The following is a 24238-nucleotide window of genomic DNA, read 5'->3' as shown; positions in this document are numbered from 1 at the left end:
AGTCTATAATCTCAAGAGTTGACATGTTGTCCTAACAATTTATAGCAAATTAGTGTGGAACTTGCCTGATGACCACTTCTTAAAGAGTCCCTTATTTCAACTGTCACAAAGTAATGAAGATCAAGGCAGTATTCTGAAATGCACATTTATTTTTTTAAAGGGATTTAGTAGATAAAGGACTCCAAGAAACTATTATTGTGCAGCAAGTCCCTGATAAGTATATGATGGTAGAAAGAATGCAATAGTGAAAGGCATGACCAATAGATTCTTCTACCATCAGTTCATTTAAGCATATATATGTTTTAATTTCATAGTCTTAAAATCTTCTCTTAATGAATTGATGTTGTGAACTTATTAATTGTTATTAGAAGGATAAATTGATTACAGATGAGATTGGTTTTGATATGACCTTGATCTACACATCCACCTCTCATGTAGGGAGTAGTTCAGTTCAGTTCAGTTCAGTCACTCAGTCATGTCTGACTCTTTGCGACCCCATGAATTGCAGCACGCCAGGCCTCCCTGTCCATCACCAACTCCCAGAGTTCACTCAGACTCACGTCCATCAAGTCAGTGATGCCATCCAGCCATCTTATCCTCTGTCGTCCCCTTCTCCTCCTGCCCCTAATCCCTCCCAGCATCAGGGTCTTTTCCAATGAGCCAACTCTTCGCATGAGGTGGCCAAAGTACTGGAGTTTCAGCTTTAGCATCATTCCTTCCAAAGAACACCCAGGGCTGATCTCCTTTAGGATGGACTGGTTGGATCTCCTTGCAATCCAAGGGACTTTCCAGAGTCTTCTCCAACACCACAGTTCAAAAGCATCAATTCTTCGGTGCTCAGCTTTCTTCACAGTCCAACTCTCACATCCATACATGACCACTGGAAAAACCATAGCCTTGACTAGACGGACCTTTGTTGGCAAAGTAATGTCTCTGTTTTTCAATATGCTATCGAGGTTTGTTGTAACTTTTCTTCCAAGGAGTAAGGAGTAAGCGTCTTTTAATTTCATGGCTGCAGTCACCATCTGCAGTGATTTTGGAGCCCCAAAAAATAAAGTCTGACACTGTTTCCACTGTTTCCCCATCTATTTCCCATGAAGTGATGGGACCAGATGCCATGATCTTTGTAGTAGTAGATGTTATAAGAAAAATAGGATTAAGGAGATGAGATAGAGCATGGTACTCAGATTTTGAAACGACACACAATGAGCTTCACATCCTGGTGCTTGCCCTCTTGTGTCTGGAGCTGACTGTGACCTGCGTGTAACTAACATGCCGTTGTGCTTTGCAGCCTGTGGGGTCTTAGTCCCTTGCCTGTGTGCGTGCTCAGTCAAGTCCAATTCTTTGTGACCCCATGGACTGTAGCCTGCCAGGCTCCTCTGTCCATGGAATTTTCAAGGCAAGATACTGAAGTAGGTTACCATTTCCTATTCCAGGGGATCTTCTCTACCCAGGGATCAAACCTGTGTCTCTTTCATCTCCTGCATTGGCAGGCAGACTCTTTACCATTCCTCTAGTTAATAGACTATAGCAAAGGTGATGAGAGCTCACTTCTGTGATTAGGTTACAAAAGATAGTAACTTTCTCTTTCCTAACAGATTCTTGACTGCTGTCCCTGAGGAAACCAGCTGCCACAGTGGAGAAGCCCACAAGGAACTGAGGCTGACATCCAGTCAATACCCAGGGAGAATGCAATGAGGTCTGTCCAACAACCTACTTGGCATTAAATCTTTCTGGTAGCCAGTGAGGAGGCCTGGAAGTGGATCGTTCCCCAGCTGAGACTTCAGATGAAACCACAGCGCTGGCTGACACAGACTGAATCCCCATGCGGGACCCAGCCCAGCCTGCCTGAACCACGGAAACTGCAGAGAAATAAATAGGTGCTGCTGTAAGCGGCTAAAGTTGGAGGCAATTTGCCGAACAGCCAGAGACACCAGTCCAGACGGGAACCTTTGAAAGAAGCCCTTGAAAAGTACATTCTTGTTTACTAAAATCAAACAGTAAAAATAGCACTGGAGAAAAGGCCATGAAGCAGAATACATGAATTAGGAACAAATGGAAGCCAAAAACACCTGAAAGCTTGGCATTTTGGGGTGAGAGGAATAAAGAGTTTATGAAACAAGGAGCAGGGCCCAGCACCCTTGTGAGCCTTCCGCCTGACTTTGATTCTTCTTTCTTCCATCTCTTAGCAAATGAGCTGATACATAATCAGGTTTTCTGAAGACCAGATTTCTCTGAGTGGCTCACAGATCCTTAAAGTGCAATGTCCTTTTATGGTTGCCATGGGAGAGGCACAGTCAGGGAGCTTGGGATGGGCCTGGACACACTGCTGTATTTAAAATGGATTAAAACGGATGACCAGCGAGGACCCACTGTGCAGCACAGGGAGCTCTGCTCAGGGGTATGTGGCAGCTGGACGGGAGGGGAGTTGGGGGGAGAGTGGACACACCTGCATGAGTGGCTGGGCCCGTTCATGCTCACCTGAAACTGTTACATTGTTAGTTGGCTGTACCCCAATACAAAATAAAAAGTGACACAACTGAAAAAATGCAGTGTTCCTGATGTGAGTCTATTTAATTAAAAAAGTCACCTATTTTATTAACATTTAAAAAACTTAATCCAGAGGTTCATGATTTTTAGGATTTTTCACACCAATTTGAAAAATTGATTGGGACTGATATAATATTGTCAATTTACTGATTCATTCAATAAGGACATGGAAACATTCACCAAAACAATAACATCCTACCATCATCATTTTATGGAAGAGAATGTTTTTAACAATAAAGGAAAAATACAACATAAATGATTATGATTTAAAATTACATATGTTATAGTGTTATAGGTTTTCTCATGTTTTTTTCCTCATCCTGCCATGAAACAGTGTAAATTTTTCTATATACGTGGACTTATTTTAGGAACCACTGATTTAGTCTGTACAACTCTATTAGCAACAAGCAGCAGCAATATCCCCAACACCAGCTCGGAATAAGATCTGGCTCATAGAAATATCTGATTTATTTTTGCCGCATAAGTATACACTCATCCTCTTGAATCCTTTCTCCAACCAAGCATGCTCTGCAGAATCCTTTAGCCCATAATTTGCCATCTCAGCCACACAGCCATACTCTCGCAGAGAATCAAATGGATGTCCTGCATATTTGTTGTTATCTAGTCGCTAAGTCATGTCCAGCTCCTTTGCAACCCTGCCAGGTTCCTTGGTTCATGGGACTTCCCAGGCAAGACTGTTGAAGTGGACTACCATCTCCTCTTCCAGGGGATTTTCCCAGCCAGGGATCGAACCTGGGCCTCCTGCATTGGCAGGCGGGTTCTCTGCCACTGAGCCACAGGGGAAGCCCTTCCTGTGAATTACGGTCTCCCCACAGGTGGGAGAAAATGGCAGCTATCTATTGAAAGTGCTTAAATATTTGAAGATACAGGTATATAAAACCCAAAACTTGGATTTCCCTTGTGGTTCAGTGGTTAAGAATGCAGGGGACATGGGTTCGATCCTGGGTCTGGGAAGATGCCACTTGCTCCAGGGCATTGAAGCCCATGCCAAATGCCTGAGCCTGCGTGCTCTAGAGCCTGGGGTCACCAGCAAGAGAAGCCACTGGCCCCAGGAGCCCATACAGGACACCCAGAGCGTGGGCAGCAGCCAAGACCCAGCACAGCCAGAAATAAACAACAAATAATTAAAAAAAAAAACTTGAAGTTATCCCTCTTTTCATTAAAAACAGATACTTAACTGTGGTAAAAAGTGTTACAGCCAGATAGCTGCAAAGTGAGCTTCAATTATTCAAAAAGATTGAAGAATAACTTAAAAGAGCACCAATGTTCTTGAATATAATTCAAGTTTAATAGGGCATTCTCTGCCCAGCTAAAACGATCTCAGGCTCACGCTCTATCCTTTGATGGGCAGAGGTCCACCAGCATCATTCCCCGATGAAGGAAGAAGAACCTGGCCCAAGGTCTAAGGCCAAATGCCCGCTTTTGAGGGGGTGTTTTCTTTTCAGTAAGTTAAGAACCAGCATCTAAGGGAGTGAGGGGCTGGAGTGATGCCGCTGTGCTGTCAGCGCAGAAACCACAGCCTGCGGAGCGCAGACTCGCTGCCTAAGGGGGCCCAGCAAGTCCTGAAGGAAGGAGACCGTTGAACTCCCTCATTTGCACGTGGGTCAGAAAGTGGCTTCCCCAAACCTGTGAATTTGGGCTTCCAAGGTGGCCCAGACAGTAAAGAATCCGCCTGCAGTGCGGGAGACCGGGGCTCGATCCCTGGGTGGGGAAAAGCCCCTGGAGGAGAGCATGGCACCCCACTCCAGTGTTCTTCCTGGAGAACCCCACGGACAGAGGGGCCTGGGGCCACAGTCCATGGATCACAAAGAGTCAATAGGACTGAGCCACTAACACTTTCCCTTTCAAACCTACGAATTAAGCTGTAAAACTCCGCCAGACTTTTCATGCCACTCTTGAGTCACAATGTGTGAATAATTCTCAGGTGTTTGGTTTACACTTTTCCAGCAAGTTCTTCTGCTCAGTCCAAACCTATTAAAGCATGGCCTTCAATTTCCCTGGCTCCTGGATCAACTGGGGTGACTATTAAAAGTGCAGAATCCTAGGAGGAAGCGTCTTTCCACTGGCTTTTTTAACAAGACTCTTTCCAGTGAGTCCTCAGATTCCATAACCATTTACTGAAACATGATCAAGTCCCTGATTCAGCCCCAGTGACTGCTTTCTGAGCCTTGCTAAGCCGGTGGTGAACGCGGGCACGTGGACGCACCTTCTGGCATGATGATGCATTTTCTAGGTTGAGATTGTAGATGAATCATCTGCCAAGAGGGTTACTCTCAACTGTTCAAACGTTGAAGGGCAAGTGAAGTGTGTGCCCGTCCCTTCCCATGCGGGCGTGCGGGTTTGACCCCCAGTCGAGGAGCTGGGACCCACATCCTCTGAGGCCAAAAACCCAGAAACGTAAAACAGAAGCAATATTGTGACAGATTCAGTGGAGAATTTAAAACAAGAAGAAACCAGTAGAAAGAGTCAGTCTAGGGACTCTACTCTGTCGGCTAAACCATCGTGAGAACGCCTTCGGCCAAATCAGATAACCGTGCCCAGGGCACTGTGCTCCGTGCCAACAGACCACACGGTGCAGCTGCTAATGAAACTAACAAGCGATTTTGTTTAAAAATTATTTTATTAAACTTTTAAAAAATAATAATCCTATTTTTAATTTAGCATTGTCCAAATAATGCTATAATAACAAGAGCGACACAGAGTTCCTTTACAATTATACCATTTAGGTGAGGAATTTGGGAGAGTGGTTGAAACCCAGTTCTTTCTTTCTTCCAAAGAATATAATCAAAGTGCTGTCTCTAAGTGGCTGCTTTACTGCCCGACAGAATGTCACCTGCCTTTTTTCTCCAGAAAAGGCTTTCCAGCAAGTGCTCTTGGCGATCTTGACAAAGTCTGGGAGACAAGAATGATGCCCGACCATAAAGCCGTCTGAAATTCAGCAGCCCAGCTGCATCTGCAGTGGCCCCTGCATCCGTCACCACCCACAGCTAATTAAACAGAGGTAGCTTCTCCCCACCTGTCCCATCGATAGTGCTCCACGCTTTGTCTGTAAGCAGGTTTTCCTGTGACTTGTGGTCCACAGGAAAAAAATCTGTTCAGATGAAAGTATTTGAAAGTCTTCTCCGTGGCCCCAGAGCAAGCTGAAGCACTTCAAAGCAATGACAACCACCCCGGAGGAGAGCTTTCTGAAATTCGCCTGCAGTAAACGACCTGCCTGAGACGGAAGGCCAGGCAGGCACACCTCGCAGGTGTCCCCACAACCTCTCGGGTCCCTGAGGGTTGGCCATTCCTCTCCCGGCCCGGGGCAGAGCAGACTCATCTCTAACTACATTTTCAGCACACATCTGACAGTCCAGCATGCTTTTTGGAGGATGCTATAAATTTCAACTCAGAGAGCAAAAAGAGAGCCACAGTGTTCAAGACTGGTAAACTCTGGTGAGTGACAGCAAGACTGAACTCTAAAGAAAGCCTTTCAATCCCCGTCCAGAATCAAATGCAGAAATAGCAATGCCCCAAGGTTACGCTCTCTGAGGATCCCCTTCGACAAAGGAGAGTGTCTTATGGTCAGGAAATGGCCATGCTTGTAAATTTTCTCTCTTGCTCCCTGTGTTTCATATTCTTTTATTGTTCCAACAAAGACCAAAGCAAGCCAGAGGAAATTTAAGTCAGTTACAGGGTCCCAGGATCACACCTGGAGAGATGATATGAAGGTTGGATAAGCTCCTTCGTGGTCACAGGAGTCACCTTAGGCTTAGGCCCCTCTAACTGAAAGACGCTCAGCCCCTCACCCTGCAATAGGAATCAACGGAGTGTTTCCATAATGGGTCTCAACACTGGTGCACATGTAGAGTTGCCTGAGCTTAAAAAATTATCAAGACGGAGCCCCAGATCCCGAGGGTTTCTATTCAGTTGTTCTGGGGGTGGACCTAAGCAATAGTTATTTTTATTATTTAAAATAAGTTTTAAATGATTTTTATTAAATGCTGCAGAGCCAGCCTAGATGAGAGGGGAGTTTTGGGGGAGAATGGATATATGTACATGTAAATGCAACTGTTTATGAATATGTATATGTATGGCTGAGTCCCTTTGCCATCCACCTGAAACTCTGACATTATTAATCAGTTATACTCCAGTGTAAAATAAAAAGTTAAAAAATAAAAGCGCCTTAGAGCAAGTGGTTTCAAGAGCATCAGAACCGGAAGAAAACGAAGCCTCAGAGACGAGCCGGGGATGCACACTGCAGGGATGTGCACACCCACTCACGCCAGCCCAGACGCGGGGCATTTCCTCAGAATGAAAAGAGAGGTTCCAGCTCCTCCACAGACCAGCCTGGGGCACGTGAAATTGAGACATGAAGACTGCTGCTCCTCACATGACCACAGGCGCATGTGAACGAGCAGAGAGGTCACACTGGGGACTGTGTGGACACAGAAGCCGGGTCCACACGAACGCGCAGAGGTCACAGTGGGGACCGTGTGGACACAGAGGCCAGGCCTGATCCAAAGGGAGCAGGAGAGGAAGCTCAGGCTGAGACAGCAGGGCCAGGAGGACATTTCCCAGATGATCCAGCTCTTCAGGAACTCTACAAAATGTCTTATTTTTTCAGCATTGACTCTTCTTTCTTTCAAACACAGGGCCAGCCAAGAGAAATGTGTCTCTGGGTCCTGGCATTTGTGGGGCATCTTCCGATCCCCAGACCCCCTGGGGGGTAAACAAACCCCTCCTGAGAAGCTTTCTCTCTGATCAGTTCATCAACGCCTCTTTCTCAAGCATCTGCCCTAAACATAAAACTCTGACACGTTGCCTAAAACTCCATCAATCAGATATGCATTTGGATAGGAGAAAAACTTTTTACCTTGACAGTCCTCTCATGCCTTAGAGTGGGTCAGTTCATTAGGAGTCACACTGAGGGACACAGAGACTGTGAGATGATGCTAAGGAAGGACAGGTTATTTTGCCACTGAAGGATCTCTAGGAGGGGACAGCTGGGAAGTCTGGAGGCAGCAGGGGGATCGGAGGGGACCTGGCTGGTACCTGGAAACAGCGGCAGACGTGGCCTCAAGAAATGGAATAACCTCTGCTGTAGTCCCAGCCAGCAGCGATTCCAGCCCCCCAGGGCGGGGAACAACGCCTGTGAGCTGGTGGGCAGTAGGCTGCAGCCACGCCCTGGTCAGCACTGAGGAAAAGTGTCGGCTCCTGGCTCCAGATGGACGTAGGTGTGTAAGAGGGATGCTTCGTGAACCCAGACTCAAGCATCTTCTACACACAGAAAGCACTAAATTCCTTAACTTAAGCTATCTGGTTTTAATTCACAAAAATACTTTTGATGCCCAGACTACTGCACTTGGTTGCAGACTTCTGTACAACCTGACCCCACCGCCGACCCCACCCCCCGCCCCGGGCCACCTTCTCAGGGCAGTTCTTTCGGAGTATCTTGAGATGCTGTCTCCTGGGCTGGAAGTCCTAAACATTCCCACCAAATAAAACATAACTCTCAACTTTTAAGTTGCAACTGTTCTTTAAAGTCAACAGCATTAAAAGAAAGGAAGCCAGAATTAATAACGTTGGACTACATAAATAAACCTAAACATGTCCCTGCCTTCCTGGAATTTACATTTTTGTGGAGGAAACAGACCACATACAAAGAAATAAATAAAACGTCCAGCGTGTGTGAGGGAAGAGGAAGGTGATGTCCTGTGCAGTGGCGTGGAGGAAGGGCCCCGGAGTCCCCGCAGAGACACCATCCTTGACCCTGAGGGAGACAGGAAGGTGATGCACACTTTGCGATGGACGAATCACATCTGATACATCGGGAAAAGCTCACCCCACACTGAAATGGCCGAGTCCCTGCCACTGGGCCTCCTACGGAAAATTATTCATCCCCTACCATTGGCTGTAGGGGCCAATGGTAGGAGCTGGAGGCTCAGCTCGGAGACTAGTGGAACCATCTAAGCCACAGAGAACATCTCCAAAACCAAATCAGGTTTTTGCCGGGAGAATGTTGGGAAATGCAGATTAGGGAGGTGAAGAGGATACCAGACTCAGCTTACCCACCTTTCATTAAACAGGACAATTAATGCCTGCCTTCAGCCACTGCCTGGAGCTAAGAGTTGAAAGGACTGTTACCTTCTCCACCAAGCCCATCTTTAAAGAAATTTCTCCACTCTTGTGTCCCAGGGGTCAAGGGGTTGAGGAAGTCAGGATAGTAAAAAGAGAATGATGGCTTTTACTGTGTTAACAGCCAGCAAATGTGTGAGTTATGGGCAACAATTAAGTCCTAATTGGCCATAATGTAAACCTCTTCTGAATGGATGTGGTAAATATTGAAACAAACGAGCTGCTATTTTTCAGACCTGGATGGCAGTCAGTCAGAATGAAAAGCTAATTTCAGCCTTGGAGGTGAACTCTGTATTTTAATCAAGTGTGACAGAGTGGGAACAATAAATTGGCATTTAAGGTGAGGGGCTATTTACTTTACTGTTGCAATGCTGATGATAAGTCACACTGCCCCTTTGCAAAATGAAAGCAAGCTCCGGTTTTGATTCAGAGCAGGAGAGAACACCTGGGGAACTGGCCAGAGGTGGTGGAATTCAAAGATAGCTGAGTGAGGAAGGCAAATGATCCATCCGCCTTCCCAGACATCCTGCCCCGGGTTGGGGCATCGTGCTGATAAAGAACAGGACCTCTCCCACCCTGTCCTCAGCCTGTCTTTCCTCTCTGGGAAAATGAGCCGAGGAGTAAGTTCAATCAGAGAAGTCAGAAAATACAGAAACAGAGAACAGTCAAAGAAGACCAAATAACAATACAGTCATTGAGCAAGGACCTTTAGTTCCTTCTCAGTGGGTAAAGATACTATTCCGAGCTCTCCTATCCCGTGAACTGTCTTAGATCTAAATACCAGGTGGGAGAAGGTAACTGCGTGATGACGAGACTACCACGACAGAAGTGGCACAGTTCCGAGAACTGGCCTCCAGGAAACGGAACAAAGCGGCTCTGAAACTGAAGACTAACCCGACCCGAAACCGTCAAGAGGACGCCGGTCAGACCACCGATGCCTGGTTTCAAGATGATCGTCAGAGCTGACCGCTGCTTCCGCGTGTGGCCGCCTCCTTCCCTCCGTCTGGAACAGATCTTGCCCACTGATCGTCAGAGGTGGAGGGGCCTTCGGACAGGTGTCCACCCCCCACCCTAGCTGCTGGAATCCAAAATAAATCAACTTTCCTTTCCACCAGCCTGGGCCTCTTCGATGGCTTTTGAGTGGTGGGCAGCTGGATCCCACTTGCAGCTGCAAGGCTATTTGGTTGTCCTCCATAATCAAAAGTTTATGCTGAGAATAAAGGTGTGTCGTGCCTGTGTGCACTGTTCACCATCCCACACCCAACCTTAAAATCTACTTATTAAGGATCTAGAATAGTAGTTTAGTAATTAATTTGTTCAAGAATTATTAGCGAGGTGCCAGTTACATCTAAAGCCTTGTTCTGGGCACCAGGGAATCATCAGCAGACAAAACATACAGAGTCCCTTCTGTTGAGGAACCTACAGTCTACTGAAAATAATAACAACTGGGCTTCCCTCATGGTCCAGTGGTAAAGAATCCACCTGCCAATGCAGGGGGCACAGGTTCGATCCCTGGTCCAGGAAGATCCCACACGCCACAGAGCAGCTAAGCCCAGGCACCACAGCTGCTGAGCCTGCGGTCCAGAGCCAGGAGCCACAAGGACTGAGGCCACGTGCTGCAGCTTCTGAAGCCCACACACCCTGCAGCCCGTGTTCCACAGCAAGGGAAGCCACAGCAAAGAGAAGCCCATGTGAGGCAACTAGAGAAAAGCCTGCTCACAGCCGCTAGAGAGAGGGCACAGGGCAACAGAGACCCAGAGCAGCCAAAATAAAGACACAAAGTTATAAACAAAGACACAAAATGACAACAGCTAATTCCTCGAGCCTGACTCAGGAAGGCTGCATCCTTCTAGAGTGTGCTTTGTGCCACTTCACTGTCTCTAGTTTATGGATGAGGAGCCTGGTGCACAGAGGCTGAGCAAGGAGTCCCACGTCTCCAGCCCTGGCTCCTGGGACCAAGCCAGGAAGCCCAGGCTGCGCCCCCGTCCAGCTTCCGGTCTAGCGTGAAAGGCAGCATTGAAGGAGGGATTCCAGGCGTCACAGCCTTCACTGCTGCACAGGAACCGCACGGGATGGGGGGTGGCGGGGGGACCTAACCCAGCTCGAGTGTTTCCATCACGGCCTCGCAGGCATTTGCCTCTGTTTGCCCAGCTCACGTGTCTGGCTGATTTGAGGACAACAGCTGGTTCTGTCCTTTAGAAGACCGGGCGTCTGGGATTCAAAGTTCCCTTTTCCGTCTTCATTGTAGCCTTCCTCCCCTCAAGCGGGTGGGGCTGAGCACGAGAGGGTGACGTGGACATTTTCGAACACAGTAAACTTCCTGAGCCACACCGTGTACATAATTTATGCCTGTAATGTTCTGAAGATTTCATATCTTCTGTGAGTCCCTCCATATAAATTATTTATGTGTTTTAATATTTCAATAAAGCCAGTAGGTTCATGTTGCTCTGAATCGCTCATTCTAATGCTCAAGAAAGAAAATCAGCTTGTAAAATATTTGCTTTATTAATCTGAACATATTGAGGGGATTTTCTTAATTGTTCAGGGTTTAAGGGTATGATTTTAAAAATGAAAAGAAAAACTCTTTCAGTCCCTGAAGCCTTAGGAACTTTACCGGATGACCCGGGGCTGTGTCCTCCTATAACCCCTGCTCTGATTCTCCCGCAGTGAGAGAGGCAGAGAACCCTTCCAAAGGCTTCCTCGGCAGAGCGGACAGACTTATGGGCAGGGGCGGGGCGGGAAGCAGGGGGCGAGGGGCGGAAGCACACACACCGCCGCGTGTCGGACAGCCAGTGGGGTTTGCAGTGTGACTCAGGGGACTGCAGGGGGCGCTGTGACAACCTGGAGAGGCGCGGAAGGGGGGAGGTGGGAGGGGCGCTCAGGACGAGGGACATGTGGACACCTAGGCCGATCCATGCTGATGTGCGGCAGAGATGAAACCAGTATTGCAAAGCAGCTATCCTTCAATTACAATTAAATAAAGCTTTAAAAAATGTTTACTTCCTAAGTAAGCTTAGCTAACCACCTGACAAAGGAAGGGTAAGCTTTCTCACTTTAGTGGAGACAGTAACGACACGGTTGAAACTCCAAGTTTCAGACCACATTCTTCAAAGATGAAGAATCTTTCATCTTTGGTTGGTGATCGTTTAAGCTCCGCCCAGAAAGCACAGAGTCTGAGTCCGTTTGGTCACATCATCAACATATTTAGCAACTTATTCATTCCCTTCGTGTCTCAATATCCTAAGCTGTAAGTGGGGGTAATAATTGCATCCATGTCATTAAGCTATTATCAAAGTTCAACTAGTCAATATAAAAACACCTACATAGCGCTTGACAGGTAGCAAGTATAAGCTGCCGTGGGGTTTGTTGTTATATATTCATTTCACACAAATTATTGAATCCCCACTGTACTCTTTTCCACCTGTGAGGGACACAACAGATGAGACAAGACCTCCATCCATCACTACACCTTCTTGTAGGAAAAACGGACAGCAAATAAACAAGATAAATTTCGGCTTCCTTTAACCATCATGATGAAAGTAGAAAGGCCTGATGGGAGAGGATGCCTCCTGGGGTTCCCTCAGCTCAGGGGGGAGCAGAGACGCCTCCCTCTGCAGGTGACATTGGAGGTGGCCCTTGAACAAAGAAGGATCCGGCCAGGGGAAGAGTCAGAAGCATGGTCAGCATAGAGAGGGAAACCAGTCCAGCATTCTTGCTCGAACACGTCAGCTTGTTAAGGGGCAAGAAGGCTGCTGAGCCTGGGGAGATGGAGCAGAGCCGAGGTCCCAGGTGAGCGGGACCAGACCCAGCAACACACACAGAGGACATGCTGGCTCGCTGTCCACCACAGTGGGACCCTTTGCTGCAGTGCTGCAAGGCTTGCCCCTGGGACACACTGCTCCTCCAGCAAGGAAATGCAAAGAAATGGGCTGGGACTAAAAACACCTGCCTGCAAGCAAAGTTGGGCAAATACTGGACAAAAGATACAAAGAGGCCAAAAAAGCCCGACTGCCATTTTGAGGAGCCTGGAGCCAAAGCAGGGTTCTGCACATGCCCCCTGCACACACACCTCCTTAGCCACCTGTCCTCCATCCCGGACAACACCCCTGCCGCCACCCCGCATAAGGAATAAGTTCGCCCGTTGTCTTAGGGAGCAAACGAGGGGGCCTGCTGCTTGCTCTCCTCCCGCTGCTGCAGGGGGAGCCCCGATAAAGCCTTACCTGAATTTCTTGTCTGGCCTCTCCTCAATATCTATTGATTATGGAGGCCAAGAACCCCGATTAGTAACAATATTGGAAAGCCACTGGGATCACAGGAGCTTGGAAATAATATCCTTTAAGCTATCTCCTGGGCTTCCCAGGTTGCTCAGTGGTAAAGAATCTGCCTGTCAATGCAGGAGACCCGGGTTTGATCCCTGGGTTGGAAAGATCCCCTGGAGGAGGAAATGGCAACCCACTCCAGTATTCTTGCCTGGGAAATCCCGTGGACAGAGGAGGCTGGCGGGCCACAGTCCATGGGGTCGCACAAGAGTCAGACACAGCGATCAAACAACAACAAACCTGTGTCTTAAAAGACGCCCCTGACCACAGTTTGGAAACACATGTCCAGTGAGCCGTGAACACGTCTTTCCCAGAAACCGAGGAGAAAAGGGGCGGGGTTTACTGGGAATGTGAATTTCACAGGTGTCAGAGCTGGAGGAGACCTCGCAGGAAGAAGCCCAGCATCCTCTTTTCATAGAAAGGGGAACACACGTCTCCCCATACATCAAGCTCACACTTGAGAGAAACATCGATTGCTTTTCAGAGCAGGTGCTGAAAAAATTCAAGATGAGGCTTGAGCACACAAGCTGCACCTGTGCTTCAGAAACAAGACCCTTACGGCTCTTTATGACCCACAGACACTTCGGCACTTCTCCCTGAGTCTCCCTGAAATAATCCTCCAGCCCGTCATCCTGCTCACTGGTAGGCAGGGGCTGCAGACACAGGCCACATGCAGGGACCCACCTGAGGGCAGGTAGGGGAAGGAAAGACAAATACATTCAGGAAACGTGTCCCTAGATGAGGTCTGGGCACAAGGTCCCCACCGTCAGACCTGCACGAGCGTTCCGGCCACCCTTGGTCAGGGGGTCCTGACATCAGGTCTCCAGACAGAAAAGACATGGTCTTCAGGAGAGGAGAAAAGGAAAGTGCACCCCGCGCTGTGCCGCAGCGCACCTCAGAAACACAGCGTGGCAGATGGGACCTAAAGAGCTGAGTGTCGGTGCCCGAGGCACGTCTTAATTTGTTATGGGGTTCCATTTGTCTCTTTCTCTAATGGTTCACTTAGCCAAACTCGGGACCAGAAAAAGATCAATCTTAGAAGATGCCCAAACTCTTTGGGAAATAAAAAATGTTGGATTAAGTTGGTTAGAAATCAGTTGAGGATGGATTTTACTACTTAATTCACACTGTCTGGAAGACCACATAAATCCATGGCTGGAGTCTCCAGGAGGCAAATTAGGTACCTGGATGAGGCACCAGCAAAGTCAGAAGCATTCATGTTGGGGGTGGGGAATAAGAAATGGGTTTTTTACAATATTAAAAATCCAAATAATAATTGTGGGAAAACAGAACTTTTGTAGGACATTCATTCATGCGTGCGTTACTTAGATTATTTTGAATTTCTCATGAAGTAGGAATTTAGGTCATCTCCCTAATAGTAAGGACATTTAAAAGGCTTAGTCTTAGGCTCTTATAGGGAGACCATGAGATGATAGGTGTAAAGTGCCTTGGTTTATTCCAAAGACCTCGGAGGTTAGTGAGTGCTCGTCCACGCTCAGCACAACATCACCCAACACCTTAGATGTATTTTCAGGTTATAGATTTAAAAGAGCTTTGGAAGCCATTATTTCATTTGATTTTCACAATAAGTCTGTAAGGTGGTGTAGACGAAAAGGCTCTGACAATTGTTGGCTTTCTAATGACACATTAGAGTCACTTTAAAAACACAAACTTTCTCCTTCACTGTAGATTTTTTAAAAGGTGGGGGTTGGGGGGGTTGCTTTCCTGGTGGCTTAGTAGTGAAGAATCTGCCTGTCAGTGCAGGAGAAGGTTGGATCCCTGGTCCGGGAAGATCCCACATGCTGCGGAGCAACTAAGCCGGAGCGCCCCAACTACTGAGCCCATGTGCTGCAACTATGATGCCCAACCCCCAGAGCGTGTGCTCTGCAGCAAGAGCAGCCTCCGCAAGAAGGAGCCCACTGCCTGCAGTGGAGAGCACCCCACCCTCTGCAGCCAGAGAGGAGCCCAAGCGTCAGGGCAGACCCAGCACAGCCAGAAATAAATGAATATATATATATATATATATATATATATATATGTTTTAAAGGGGGAATTGTAGGGAGGAGGAACTTGTAAGTCTACTTACAGCTAATATAAATGATGAGACAAACATTATGAACACTTTGCCTACAGCATAGTTTTATGACACATTTTCTCTAAAATTGTTACTCTAGAGTTAACACAGTCTTGGGGATGAAGGTTGGTGTCCTAAAGTTAAGAGAGTCTGTATAGTCTAAGCGTTTGATGGTTCTGGTAAGATCTGTCTTCTTTCCATTGAATTTGAGAAAACATGGGGAGATTATCTGACTTACCAAAAGGAACCGATCATTATCAAATCTAATTTTACCTGGAACCATTGCCCCATATTTCATTCATGAGTTTTAAATATTCTGTGTCCTTCTTTGTCTTGTTTATAAAGAAAAATGCTGCACATTATAGCACCTGAATAAGAAGGTATTTTTAGGTTCATAGGATTGTTTCTTTTCTTTGCCAAATCCCTTGCCTAACGTATGATTCCTTTCATCAAGGCTGGGCCAGAAGAGATAGAGAATGCAGTTGGGGGAAGATAGAAATAGAGATCTATTTCACATTTCCCTTCTGAAAAAGGAGACTTAACTTTCTGATTTCACACTAGGAGACAAAAGCATTACAAACCTCATTACACAGACAGGTTTAGGTGATTTGCCCCAAATCCCACAGCCAGAAAATTACCGTGAGGGGATATGAAGTCTGTTCCCTCAACTTGAAGAGATTTCAGCCACGCTACACCAGCAAATAGACAGTCCCCTTTAAGTTGAAGAGAAATGTTCACTTTTTACAAGTTGACATGATCTTGACACTTACCTTAAAAATCACAGAATAGAACCTAAAGAGAAAGCGCCTCACCTCCTGTGTCACTAATTTCACTTTTATTATGTTAAAATGTCACCATTCTTTACCCTCCTTTGTCAAGGCTGCTCCTCCCCAAAGAATCTTCATTCAGGAATTTCAGTTCAGTTCAGCTCAGTCGCTCATCGTGTCTGACTCTTTGCGACCCCATGAGCCGCAGCACTCCAGGCCTCCCTGTCCATCACCAACTCCCGGAGTCCACCCAAACTGACGTCCATTGAGTCGGTGATGCCATCCAACCATCTCATCCTCTGTCGTCCCCTTCTCCTTCTGCCCTCAATCTTTCCCAGCATCAGGGTCTTTCCCAATGAGTCAACTCTTCACATCAGGTGGCCGAAGTACTGGAGTTTCAGCTTCAACATAAGTCCCTCCAATGAACACCCAGGACTGATCTCCTTCAGAATGGACTGGTTGGATCTCCTTGCAGTCCAAGGGACTCTCAAGAGTCTTCTCCAACACCACAGTTCAAAAGCATCAATTCTTCAGTGCTCAGCTTTCTTTATAGTCCAACTCTCACATCCATATGTGACCATTCAGGAGTTTACAGGTTCTTTTTTTTTTTTTTCATTCATTCAAACAAATGTATAAATGCTGACAAAAACCACATGCTCTTCTGGAAGTGGGAGCTGAAGCACGGAGATCGACGATGCCCTTGCTCCTGGAGCCTAAATTCTGCCGTGAGAAGAGAGAGAAGCATGAGGCACACAAGAGAGGAAGGAGCCAGCACGGCCTTGGACAGAGACCACGTGGCTCAAAGGATCTAAGGATGCTGCTTTCTCGGAGCAGGAAAGCCCTCGAGGTAAGCATTTCCTGTTTCCCTGCTTCATCCGCTTGTTGGTCTCTTTCTGTCTCTGTGTTCAGAGCACCCTTTGTGGGTCACAGCCTTGTCCTGGTGAAGGGTTTGCAAAACTCAACGAAGTTATCAGCCACACCATGCAGGGCCACCCAGGATGGACGGATCGTAACGGGACGTTCTGACAAAACGTGGTCCACGGAGGAGGACACGGCGACCCACTCCAGTACCCTTGCCTGGACAGTCCCATGGACAGAGGAGCCTGGCGGGCTACAGTCCCTGGGGTCGCAAAAAAGTCAGACACGACTTAGCGACTAACCAACAACAGCAACAAAACACGTCACGGGGGCGCGTGACGTACAAGCCTCCAACCGCAGTGGCTTCCGTTACTGTAATCGACGCTCTTTTAATCAGTCTCCACTTAAGGAATCTGACAGTCTCCTCCGCTCCAGTAAAGCATCGTGACGGATGCTAAGTAGTCCCTGGGTCTCTTGTTTGCCACACACCTGTGCTTCCAATGGGTAAATTCTACACTAACCAAGATCAGTTTTAACTGCTGATGCTATTTGTTCCTCTTGTTGAAAGCATATAGATGCTACATAAATTGGTGAATATCAGTGAAAAATAATTTTTCAATGAAAATTGAATTGAAATATTTGGAAACTGGAAAGGGAATTGAAATACGCTTAAGTGAAAAAAAAATCGCATAAAATGGAAAATTCCTTAAAATATCTTAAAATAGTCTACATACATTGCTTCACAATTTTCTTTCTAATTTCCTCTTAATTAAAAAGTGAGAAATATCAGTATGTGTTAAGGGTACAGTTGACATAAGAAAGATACAGAACTCAAATACTCAAAGAGGAAGTCCTTTATTAAATAATATAAGCAAATGAATGGAAACTTATATGTTTTCATTTAAAATAAATTCTACTATGTAAGCTATTATTTCCATGTAACAGATATAAACGTAGCAGGTAGAATAATAGTCACACCAAAATATCCATGTCCTGATTGCCAGAGCACATGAACCTTACATGACAAGGGCCAGCACTAAGCATTAAGGTGCAAACCAGGCGACCTGGAGGAGAGACGACCCCCAGATTACCCAGGTGGCCTAATGTCATCACTGCTGCTGCTGCTAAGTCGCTTCGGTCGTGTCCGACTCTGTGCGACCCCATAGACGGCAGCCCACCAGGCTCCCCCGTCCTTGGGAGTCTCCAGGCAAGAACACTGGAGTGGGTTGCCATTTCCTTCTCCAATGCATGAAAGTGAAAAGTGAAAGTGAAGTCACTCAGTCGTGTCCGACTCTTCGAGGCCCCATGGACTGCAGCCCACCAGGCTCCTCCATCCATGGGATTTTCCAGGCAAGAGTGCTGGAGTGGGGTGCCATGGCCTTCTCCAAATGTCATCACAAGCCTCCTTAAAAGTGGAAGAGGAAGGCAGAAGAGGAGGTCAGGGTAAAGCAATGGGAAAGATTCACCTGGGGACTTCCCTGGTGGCCCAGTGGCTACGACTCCTCCCAATGCAGAGGACCCAGGCGCAGGGAACTCCATCCCACGCGTTGCCGCTGAGGTCACGCGAGTTGCAGCTGAGCTCACGCCCGGTGACTAAGGGCCCTGCATTCCACAGCGGAGATCCTGAGGGCGCAACCAAGACTCTGCCAGAATAAATAAAGCCAAATAAATATATAGAGATTTTAAAAAGATTTAAAATGAAAACCAAAAATGTAACAGTACTACAATTAAACATAGGAACCTGGTAGGCTGCAGTCCATGGGGTCACTAAGAGTCAGACACAACTGAGCGACTTCACTTTCATTCTTCACTTGCATGCACTGGAGAAGGAAGTGGCAACCCACTCCAGTGTTCTTGCCTGGAGAATCCCTGGGATGGGGAAGCCTCGTGGGCTGCCGTCTATGGGGTTGCACAGAGTTGGACACAACTGAAGCGAGTTAGCAGCAGCAGCAGCAGCAGGACTTTATATATTTAAAAAAGAGTCAACCAGCAGTTTCTGGCTTTGAAGATAGAAAAAGAACCAAGAAACAAGGAATTCTTGTCTGATGGGCTGATTCTAGAAGATGGGAGAGCTAGGGAAGTGATTGTCCTCTTGAGTTGTGCCTAAGACCTGTGTCAGACTTCTGAACTACAGACGTGTCAGACAATAAATGGTTGCTGTTTTCAGAAACTAAGTTTGTGGCCATTTGTTAAAGCAGCAACAAGAAACTAATACAGGAGTACTAAGGCCTGGAAAGTTTAAAGACTTGCCTCAGGTTAAGTGATAAACCCAGCCTTGTAACTTTAATACGGGATTCTTTCTGCTATTGTCCACCTCCTTGTTAAAGTAAAAACAAGAAGGAAAAGTTACACTTCTTAAAATGCCAAAACACATAATTGATAATTAAGCAGCCCCTTTTTTATCACAGTTATTTTGGTTTTAAACTACCACTTCCTAAATGTTTATAATGTGTAAAGTTCTTTAAAGGTCATTGCATACAGAGTTGCTTTCAATCCAGAACTCAATCTGTAATGCACAAATATTGTTCTCTGGTGAGGAATAAAGCTCAAAGGGTTTCAGAACTTCCCTAAAACTAGAGATGACCTGCAAAAAATAGAGCTGATGTTTAAGCTCAGGTCAACCTAACTCAGAAACTTGGGAAATGAAGCGCTTTGGCCACTTTGCTTACTCCGCCTCCCTCACCCCATCCTTCCCCACCCTTTTCTGGTGGCCCAGTGGTTCAGAATCCGCCCACCAATGCAGAGGACATGGGTTCAATCCCTGGTTTGGAATAATCCCATGTGCGGTGGCACAGTTAAGCCTGTGTGCCTAGAGCCTGTGATCTGCAGCAAGAGACGTCACCACAATGAGGAGCCTGCAAACGGCAAGCAGAGAACACCCTTGTGCAGCAGCAAAGACCCAAGGCAGTCAAAAAAAAAAAAAAAAGACCAGAGCATCATGAAACTTCTGGAGCCATAACGCTCTCTACTTTAGTGAACATCTCGCAGCGTGAACAGCCCCTAGCAGAAACCTGAAAGGCCTCCTTGGAGGGATCCAGAATTCAGATGCAGGTGAGAAAACAAGGTCAGATAAAGCATCACATTGACAGAGAGGCCTCCCTTCCTAGAACCGAAAGCCGAGAGCTTCATTTTGAAATGCAGTGTCTCCTGCTCAATTCCGAGTAAATGACTTTCTTACATCCTCTTAAAGAAACGGGAAATATTGAATGAATTCAGCTAAGAGCTAGCACAGAGTGTAAGCTATCTGCCTCCTGTCGCTATGCCTATGGATGGTACCCTTTAATCACTGAAGTATGCAAAGCATCTCCCCCACTTTAAATTCCTTTTATCCTCAGTTCTGCTTATTCCCTTAGATCTCGCGAGCCTTCTTACAAGACTGAACACATTACTCGCTTGTAATATGGTATTTAAATGCCCTCTGTTGATTTTTTCCTGCTAATTTAACCTCCTCTCCTGAGGTACCACCTTTGCATTTCCTAGATACAGCATAAATCTAACAGGGAGAGTTTTAATTTCCATCATCCAGAGAAGAACAATACTTTTTAGAACCCTAATTTTAGTTAGAGAATTTGAAACAAAAGTCCCTGGGCATAGCACCTTCTTTCCAAGTTGAAAACAATGGAATTTGTTTTATTAATATTTAATATTTACTTTGCACCAGCCAAGTAGACAATTCTGCATTAACTTCCACTGACAAACACTGCAGCCTCTGGGGGCTCCCAATCTAGGGATCAGATTTCCTCCCGTGTCCATTCAGTACCCCAGTTGGCACACAGCCTTGAATTAACACCAAAATCCACCCAAAGGGGCCAAATCCTTTTCTCTCCACCAAAAAAGAAGGTGGGTTTTTTTTTTTTCCTTTAAAACAAACAAAAAAAAAAAGGTGAGGAAATGAAAGAAAGTTTGTGAAATAAGTTACATAAGGAAAACAATTTCCTTTTTCTAAGTTAAATGGTCTTCAACCCAGAAAACACACATGTGTTTTAGAACCGGAGTTGCAGTCTTTCCACCAGTGGGGCCTTTTTATCTGCACCAGTATTTCTTCTGCTCACCGTATCCTCTCCAGCCATCACTGTGGGGAAGACATTTATTTTCTTTAACACTTTACCAATTTGCAGCATCAATGCAAATACTTGTCTGCTGCTGCTGCTGCTAAGTCGCTTCAGTCGTGTCTGACTCTGTGCGACACCATAGATGACGGCAGCCCACCAGGCTCCTCCGTCCCTGGGATTCTCCAGGCAAGAACACTGGAGTGGGTTGCCATTTCCTTCTCCAATGCAGCCTACCAGGCTCCTCCGTCCATGGGATTTTCCAAGCAAGAGTACTGGAGTGGGGTGCCATTGCCGTCTCTGAAATACTTGTCTACAGGTTGTTTTTTCCGCTCGTGTCTCCCCGTGGCTCTTAACCGCCCTCTGGTCACGTCTCTTTGCGGGAGGAAAGCCCCGATGTCCAGAGTCTCATCACTGGGGTGTCATCAGCACTGCAGAGCAGGTCCCCCCACCCGTGTCACATTCAGGAGCCCATCAGCCATTAAGCTACACATTTCGACCTGTTCCTTATGTTAAATCCTTCTTGTTTCTGAAAGCCATTTTCACTGACATGGGCAGACACTATTTTTATTACTTGTAATTTCCAGGGCTAGAAAATGCTAGGTTGAAAAGAGCTCAAGAATCTGCTGTCAGCCACTCCCTCTTCACGTGGCGCTGGCGTTTGGTCGCTAAGTTGTGTCCAAGTCTGTGCAACCCTGTGGACTGAAGCCGCCAGGCTCCTATCCATGGGATTCTCCTGGCAATAATACTAGGGTGGGTAGCCGTTTCCTTCTTCTGGGGATCTTTCTGACCCGGGGATCAAACCCTGTCTCTTGCACTGATGGGCAGACTCTTTACTGCTGAGCCCCAGGGTGGCTCCTCATCCACCCACTTCATTTACAAACTAAAAACCGGAGCCACAGTGACTCTGTCTTTCCATTCTTTCTCCCTTCACTTCACTTGTCCCCCCACCTGGCTCATCCTCCCCTCTTCCTTCCTTTCATTCTAGAAACAGGTACTGGGTGACTTCTTTCTTTGTCCCAAGCACAGTCCCAGGTGCTGAAGACAATAGCCATGTTCAAGGCAGACAGTCCCCTGTCCTCACGGGGCTTATGTTCTGGTGGAAAACATGAACATAAAGCAGCAAATTAAGTGTTCATTTGCAGCAGTGATCAATGTTGCCGGGGACGAGAGATGACGTCAAATAACAAGAGACAAAGGGGCGCTGGCACCACCAGTTCGGGCACACGACTCACCTGCAGTGAACCTCTCACAACCGTTTTAATCTAGAAACGGTGCGGCTGGAAGCGTATGCTACGGGAATAGCAGTGTGCTTCAAGTGCGTGTTGACTAGGGCAGTAGTTACATGCTAGTGAGCAGAACTGTGAGTGTCCCTCTTGAACAACGGCGTTAGGTCAAGTAAAATATGGCACGGCCACATGTGAGCAAGCGCTTGGTCAGAATCATGCCACAGAAGCACATTCATTGGTCTGGGGAAATGCTAACAGTATTAAGTGGAGAAAGAGAAAGGCTGGGGACTTCCCTCGTGGTCCACTGGTTAAAACTCGCCTTCCAATGCAGGAGACACAGGTTCAATGCCTGGTCAGGGAGCCAAGATCCCACGGGTCTCACAGCCAAAAAACCAAAACATAGAAAAAGAGCAACGCTGTAACCAATTCAACAAAGATTTTAAAAAATGGTCTCCATCAAAAACTATTTTGAAAAAAAAGAAGAAGGCTATACCTGTTATACAGAGTGAAGTAAGTCAGAAGGAGAAAAACAAATATTGTATATTAACGCATATACATGGAATCTGGAGAGAGGTACTGATACGCAGGGCTGCAGTGCAGACACAGACAGACAGCACAGGCTTATGGACACGGTGGGGGAAGGAGTGGGTGGGGCGAATTGAGAGATGAGCATTGAAACACATATATCACCAGATGTAAAGTAAGAGAGCGCCAGTGGGAGTCTGCTGTGTGATGCAGGGAGCTCACACCCGGGGCTCTGCGATGACCCAGGCCGAGGGATGGGTGGCAGGGGGAGCAGGGTTCAAGAGGGAGGGGACGTGTGTCTGTGTGGCTGATCCACGGTGATGTACGGCAGAAACCATCACAATACTGTAAAGCAGTTATTCTCCAATACAGATAAATACACTTTTAAAGAAAGGAAGGCTATAAAAGAGTTCACCTAAAGTAATCCTGATTCACATAAAATACAAGTGAAGGCGTGGTGCAGACGAACCAGGGTCGGGGGAGGCCCACCAGCATCACAGCAGAACTTGTCTGCAAGGAGTGGAAGCAGTGATTCACTCCTTCTAATTTTTCAGGTGTCCATATTTTCTTAAGTGAGTGTGTGTTCCTCATGTAATGCACCCGTTTAGTATTAACTGCCTAGAAGTGTGTGCTAAACCACCTCCAGTACATAGGAGGCACTCTCATTAAGTGGTGAGCAAACGCAAGACATTCAAGACAGGAAAGCTGAAAGATTAGGGAACTAAACTCCACAAGCCAAAAAAAAAAGTTATTAACAGTGTGTATGTGTGTGTTGATAGCTTAATTCTAATTAAAGGCTTGTGAAGTTTTGTAAATACCATATTTAAAAAGGAAACAGCTTCCTTCCATACGAAGTTTCCAAATGTCCCCTCATTATATTGTGCCTATGCTGGGTAGATTATGAAAAAAAAATTTAGTTGTTGAAAACACATAAATTCCAAAATTGGAAATGTGAGCTTCTCATAATAAGAATGATAATAATGGCTCATTACACTGAATAACCCTGATAAATGCAAATTCACTCTTCAGCTCTTTCACATTTATTATTTATTACTTTCTGCCAGATAAAACTTCCTTGTATCCTAATACTGCATTCACCTTTTACATCTTCAAACAAAGAAGCATATAAAGTTCAGTTAAAATTCCGTATCCAAATATCTAATCAGCTGCAATCTTTTCATCAATAACCTTTCAGGGATTTCAGTGTCATTCATTAGATGGTTAGAAATTTCTGAAATCTCGTTTGTATGCTAACTTCTTCAATTTAAAAATAAAGCCCATTAACCACAGCTGTCAAATAGAAGAAGGAGATTCGGCCTGCGGTGTATGTAGCACCGGAGCTTGCAGAGCTGGCAGAGCCAGACATCAAGCAGAAGCAGAGAAGGCTCACGTGCAAGAGCCGCCTCGGGCTCCGGAGCATGAGGTAAAGATACAGAGCAAAATGCTCAGTATTATACACTGAAATCAGGATTTTCTTACCTTGTATAAACTCAAAGATTTTCATCTCGCCTGAGTGAATTTTTTTTTTTTTTTGATTTGTATCACTTGAATCCAGCCTTGGGAGGAAATGAAGTAATTAAAAACGGTATCTTCTCTTGTATTTTTGCTTAACAAAAATGAGTGATAATCCTTGGCTGTTATCTGGCATTAAAGATCACTGCATTGCTCAGTCATATTGAACATTCATCCCATGTGGGAGTCTTTTGTGCCACCCGAGTTCTCACTCTCT

Source organism: Bos grunniens, chromosome 13 (genome assembly GCF_055505025.1).
Source record: "Bos grunniens cultivar Pamir isolate PY7600 chromosome 13, Bosgru_T2T1.0, whole genome shotgun sequence".
Classification (NCBI taxonomy): domain Eukaryota; kingdom Metazoa; phylum Chordata; class Mammalia; order Artiodactyla; family Bovidae; genus Bos; species Bos grunniens.
Note: the sequence above shows the minus strand (reverse complement) of the source record.